At 33.4% G+C, this 6587-nt stretch overlaps 1 long non-coding RNA gene across 3 annotated transcripts; it reads right to left on the minus strand.

The window, feature by feature from the left end:
- Positions 1–820: 820 nt before the first annotated feature.
- Positions 821–3710, minus strand: LOC110925690. Of its 3 annotated transcripts, none has more exons than XR_004886010.1 (3): positions 3164–3710; positions 1325–2073; positions 821–1147 (listed from the first exon to the last, which is right to left on the minus strand). It is a non-coding gene; the product is annotated as an uncharacterized LOC110925690 (long non-coding RNA). The 3 variants fall into 3 exon arrangements; XR_004886011.1 differs by having other exon boundaries at positions 1679–2073; positions 3164–3705; XR_002584663.2 differs by having other exon boundaries at positions 821–2073; positions 3164–3701.
- Between the last annotated feature and the right edge of the window lie 2877 nt (positions 3711–6587).

Raw genomic sequence — 6587 nt, forward strand, 5'->3', positions numbered from 1 at the left:
GTAAACTATTATTAAAGATAATATTTCGGAAAAATTAATACGAAATTAAGTGTATTAATACTTAATGAATACAATAAAAATACGTATTATCATACGTATAAATACACACCGGAATACGACCCCGATACATGGCAAAAAATATACAAGTGAAAGATACCCCCATCCTTGGGAAGGAAATTCAAGTATAAATACTTAGGAAGTATTAAGTTAAAATAATTGTTTCAAAAATTATTCCAAAATTTAATAAACTAGTGTGAAACCGTGCGCGCGTTGCGGCGTCAAAGCGAGTCGTTCTATAAACGTTATTTGGTATAAAATTCACGTTAAGTTGCAATATGACTCGCCACCAACAGAATGCGAACCCGTGACCAACAAAATGGAACCTTGATTATAACCTATTAAAAATCCAATAACATATTAGAAGATACAAGCTGCAAGGCGGGCTAGTGGGTCAGAGTGAGGTAAGGTTAGAAGAGGTGAGTTTCGTTCGAGTTAAAACGGGTATTGAAAAAAAGGGGTACGGGTCAAAACGGCAGGTTGGGTCGGGTGGGCTAATGGGTCAGGGTGTGTTCGGGTCAGAACGGCTTCGGGTTAAGACAGTTCGTTTGAAAGGGGGTCAGTTTGGTTCAAGTCGAAATGGGTATTGACAAAATTGAGTATGGGTCAAAACAGGTTGTTTTAAAACAAATGTAGTTGGATTTAAAAGTTGACAGCAGTTACACAAATCTATATAATTGCAATTTAGGCAAAAAAAATAAAAAAGCATCAATAAAGATGCGATTATTTTGCTTGAAATTTGAGTTGAAAAACAAAAATTAAAGAACCATTAAAAACAAAGTTTACTTGAGACAGCAAAGGCTTCAACAACGGCTTGGAGAAGATGATTACAGCAACATTACAACATTCCGAGAACTTTTAACTTACAAAGCTTACTCCGACTTTTTTTTTTCAGTTTTGAGACCATAAATATGTTTATCTACTAAAGACCATCGCTTTTATATGTCTTATGTTTCTACTCCCATTTGTAATGTGGAAGCAATTCCGAGTTGAGTTAGTGAATCAGACATGAAAATGCCTGGCGAGTCAGAAGTCGAGTCACCAGTTTCATAATACAGCCTCCTAATCTCTTAGATTTGACAATCTTTACCTGAATTTAAGACAATTAAACGATTTCGATTAGAGTATACAACTAATCAAATCTTTCTAGTTTTGTTGATTAACCAATATGCTTCAGTAAGACTTGGAATAAATACATAATGTTTATGCTTTGTACTAAAAATAATGAGTAACCATTTTGTAAAATCTTACAAAAAATAATTTTGACCTTGTGGAAGGGGTCAAGAATATTGAGAGGCAGGGCAGCCCATGTTCTCATTTGTCACAATTCAATGTTAAACCCAAAAGGATGCCAAATATTCTTTTTTCATTAATAGTAATAACCTGTATATATGAAATCAAAACAAACGAACAAAAATAAAAGCAATATTTATGAAGAAAAACCCAAATTAAGCATCCAACTAATGAAAGCAGAAATAATTATTTCAATCTTTTCTACTCACGCTTTGCAAAAGGGGAATGAAAATATCAATGAAGCTTCTCCTCATCATACGAAAAAACACAAGTGTGGAAGGACTGATAATTTATAATGATTGTGTAACATTCTTCAAATTACACGTACCTTAAAGTTGTATAGAGGTGGTGCGAGATAGGTAATTGGATTTACATGTACCTCGTAGTTCCTAGCTTCGAAATAAGACACGCAGCTCGAAGGGGTCACTGGATTTTTGATAAAAACCCTAGTCGGCTAAGTTCACGGCTATGGTTTCTAAACTGTCACTATGTCGTCATTGTCCCCTTTCGTTTTGTTTCGACCTTGTTTCAACACCACAATTCATCAGAGCTGCGTCTGCACCACCACCACTTCCTGTACACTCCAACCGATAGCACCATGGAAAGCTTCGTCATTGACATTTTTTTATGGCTAGATAGTCTGCACGCGCCTGAGTCTCTCATTAAGGACTGCCTTTCTCTTTGTTGTCTCTCTTATTCATCAAGTAAAAGGATAGAAGCTTCCTGAGGTGGCCAAAGTGAAAAAACAAAGTAAATTTTGCATGCTGATAAAATGCACATTAGTACATAAGTGATTGATTAGTTTACCTACAAGCTATACAAACCATGTTATACAATCCCACTCCAAAGTACCCATTTGACGCCAAATTTCTACATATATGAACATTTTAACAAACCAAGTTATACAATCCCATCCCAAAGTACTCAATTCGCACCAACTTTCCATATAAACATTTCAACTATAGAAAATCGTTACCGAATGGGGGTGTCCCAGTGGCCACCAGCCTCCTTTCTAACCCGGAGGTGGCGGGTTCGAGTCAGGTCCTCAGTCCAAAAAGCCCCTATGGTAGGAGATTTACTGCCAGGCATGGCCTTGCTGGGTGGCTAGCTTGCGGAGTGATAACACTCCGGCGGTTGGGAGGACCGTGCACTATCCCCCCCTAGTTAATGGCTGTGAGCAAGGCTCACCAACGGATCTTAGCTGAAGAATGAACGTTGTCGCCGATTACGGGTCAGAAACCACTTGTCGGTTCCTTATGAGTTGTTCAATAAGTTTGCTTCTAGTTAAAGATGGGGATTACCAATGTTACGGAATATGAAACAATTTCAAATGGAAAGTTGCCCAAAATGATCTATGATTATTACGTATAGGTGCATAAGAGCATCACTGCATAAAAATAAAAAAAATATAGTTTTAAACATAATAGATTCCACATCCGAATCACTATATAATAGCAACATAACATTGACAATAAGTTACTGTCTATCCTAATCAAGGCCAAAAACTAACCCAGAATCATCTTTGAAGATCTTAACAGGATCAACAAAACAATAATAAGCAAATGAGTACTTAAATTGCGCATTGAAGTCTTATAAAGGAACATGATGCATCAACGCACAACATTTTCTATAATTAAATTGAGATCTTAATGAGAAATGAAATAAGCACCAGAAACAAACAGTTTACAAATCTTGGTGAACCATTTACACAACCAATTGATTCTACATTCTAACTGCTAAAAACACAAAGTAAGGTGAAAATTTATAGGTTGCACATGGAAAAATAACTACAGTGCAACGATAAAAGGACTACCTGGAAGCCATAAAAACATGTCTCGGAATGATTTCAGACGAATCGGTCATCAATCTACATGAAAATGGAACATGCAAGCTTTAATCCTTCTGCGGGGAATTCGCCGGAATATGGCCGGAACCCTAGGTATCTCGCCGGAGCTTCTTGAAGCCATCTTCATCTCTTTCTGCGGGGAATTCGCCGGAATATGGCCGGAACCCTAGGTATCTCGCCGGAGCTTCTTTAAGCCATCTTCATCACTGTGGTGATACCCTAACCGTCTTGACCATTGGTTTCTGCTGCTGATAATGTCTGAAACGGAAACTGAAACCCTAGCCACCACCTGGTGCGACTGTTGACCACCGCTGCGATGACCGAAAACCTCGGTACGACCGTCATTTCCGTTTCCGTAGATGGCTCGCCGCTGCTTCACTCACCCTCTTATCTTTCTCTCTCACATTTTCAGTTCATACTAATTCTCTGGTCTTTTTCTCTGTGATGAGGTTTGAGAGGATGAATCGACTATGTATGGTGGCAGGGAAAAAAGACGACACGTGTTCTGGTGTTGTGAAATTCCTCTCATGCCCTTTGATCACTGTTCATTCGGTTGTATTATTAATATATAGAGATATAATTTAAGTTAAAATATTAATTATTTTAACAAATAATTATATAACTTGGAATAATATTGAAGACACAAAGGAAACGTAACTCAAAGACACTAATTAATACTAAGTCAAGGTACGACCCGCTCGTCTAATAGACCGTAGTACGTTGTAGGTAGTCGTGCACACTAGTAGCAGCTCGAGTTACGTCGGATAGAAGAACGCAAAACCGTGAGTTCATGTCCCCCTATTCTCTTAATTGTTTTTGGTTTTATAACTCTCGGGGGTGGAATACATGTTACGAATGTTTAAACGATATGAATTGACTATGAAATGAACTATTAGATCATGTGAGCATAGATTAAATTTGAAATGCCATTAAATCTTAATTAGGGACGAATGTTAGATCTAACGGGTACGGTCGAACCCCACTCATGGTACTTATGTGACCACTTGAGTGCTTCGGTGTCCCAGTCCAGGTAAATCGACAATAGTCAAAGTGAATTGACATGGTCAAGGTAAATTTACATAGTCGAAGGGGAATTCGACATAGTCGAGGGAATCGACGAGGGTATAAGCCTACTCATTTCGAGTGCTCCTTATGCCTTCACATGTTTTAATGTTCTTGCAAAACTTTAATTTGATTTGTTCATAAATGCTCTTCATACCCGTTTTCAAAGGAGTTTCTCAAAGGTTTACAAGGTTTTCAGTAATCATACAAAACGCATGAACTCGCTCAACTTTTGTTGATGTTTTCCAAAACTACATGTATTTCAGGTAACAAGTTGGATCTTGGACGCTGGTGTTATTTCTAGAAGTAAATTCCAAGTTTAGATGTCATCCACTTTCGTCGATTTGTAACTTAGTCGAAGGTTGTGTTTAAGACTTAAATAAATGGTGCTTGTAATACTTTAAACTTAATGAATGGATGAACATCGTTTTGATTATATTGTTGTTTATTATAATTGAATGCAATGGTATTAAACAAGTCACACATCATACGCTTCCGTAAAAGTCATTTAGGTCTAAACTAAACATGATAAATTAATGAGTTTTTAAACATATTGGGTTTTAACTTTAAATTTAATTTTATACACTTCTAAGAAAAAAATTATATATATTATTTTAAAAATTTTGGGATGACGGGGTGGAGTGTGCCCATTTAGAAACCACCGGCTAAACTTTAGTTACCCTTCAGTATCATTCCAACAAGTTGTCAATTGTGTTAACTAAAATGAAATCGAATGATGTGTATTCAAACACACACAATAAAAAAAAAAAAAAAGAGGAAAAAGAAAAATGAAAACAAGACAAAAGATATTGTTAACCATGTTTACCGTTTTCCATTTAAAAAAGTGATCGAGTGAGGCTGAGTTAGATCTGTAGCGGTAAGGATCGATCATCAGTGAGAGCCGCTGCATGCCTGCATGTGACATTAATTCAAGCGGATGTCCTTACATATGATAAGCATTATTTTACTTTTGCTTAAAAAAAAACAAATATAAATATAAATTGCTCACAAACTTGTATGATATTAAATTATTGATCAGTATAATTATAATAAATTTTGAATTATGTAATCTGTGAAATATAAAAATAAGAAATAAGAGATCCAGAATAATTATAACAAGTCTAAATATAAAAGTTAGATATAAATATAAAGAAAATAAAATATATCATTCATAAATAATTTAGATTTAATTATAAAGAAAAGAAAATAAATAATTAAATGTATAACAAAATAAGAGATAAAAGAAAAATATAAGAAAAGGAAAAAATGACTAAATTATAAGGGGTTTAAGTAAATATAAAAATTTATGGATTCTAGTATAAAAGTAAATTTAGTTATATTTTAAATAATTAGTAAATATTATATGATGGTGTAAGAGGGGAAGTGGTAAAGAAAAAGTTAGAGAAAGAAGATGGCTTGAGCCTTGGACCAATGGAAAGAATCTAAATTGAATAGTAATTATGTGTGTGAGAGAAAAGTTATAAAATTATATAGGGGAAATTTATAAGGAAAATTAAATTGGTATAGAGTTAATTACACAGATGAACCATATGGTTTATAGATAGTTTCACCTTTGGTACTAACTTTTTTTTTTAAACAAATTTATGTTTTATGGTTTTAATTTTGTAACACATTTGAGTACTAACACCAAAATTAGTTAACTTTATCAATAAAATGACTAAAATACCCTTCCATTTTTTTTTAATTTTATCAATACTGTAACACCTTTGGGTACTAACACCCAATTTAATATAAGTTTAAATCAATTTCACATAATCTATTTTTTTTTATTTTCATTTTTTTATTATATCTCTTAATTAACATAAAATCTATTTATTTTTTTTATTTTCATCTTTTTTATTAAGTTTCTTGTTTAACATAAAATCTATTAGTTACACCAGTATTTTTTTTAAATAAAATCTACTAGCTATATAGTTTTATGTAAATTAAATATCTTACTCGTTTTAAATAATGTAAACCTTACTCGTTTTCAATTTTCGATAGATATGATAGATAATAATAAATATCTTTCATGTAAATTAAAAAATAGACATGTATAAAGCTGTTAGTTTTAAACAATGTAAACCTTACTCGTTTTCAGTTTTGGATTCAACTAACATGTATCGACTAAACTTTTCAACCGTGTATTTAAATTTTTAGACGGAATTGTGCATATAATTAGTTTTATATTAATATGTATTTTATATCTTAGTGATCAATATAATAAATATAAAAACTATATAAGTTCTAAAATAGTAAAATGTAAGTGAACAAAAAAAAAATACTTGTGTAACTAGTAGATTTTATATTAAATAAGAAATTTAATAAA

Source organism: Helianthus annuus, chromosome 17, assembly GCF_002127325.2.
Source record: "Helianthus annuus cultivar XRQ/B chromosome 17, HanXRQr2.0-SUNRISE, whole genome shotgun sequence".
NCBI lineage: Eukaryota > Viridiplantae > Streptophyta > Magnoliopsida > Asterales > Asteraceae > Helianthus > Helianthus annuus.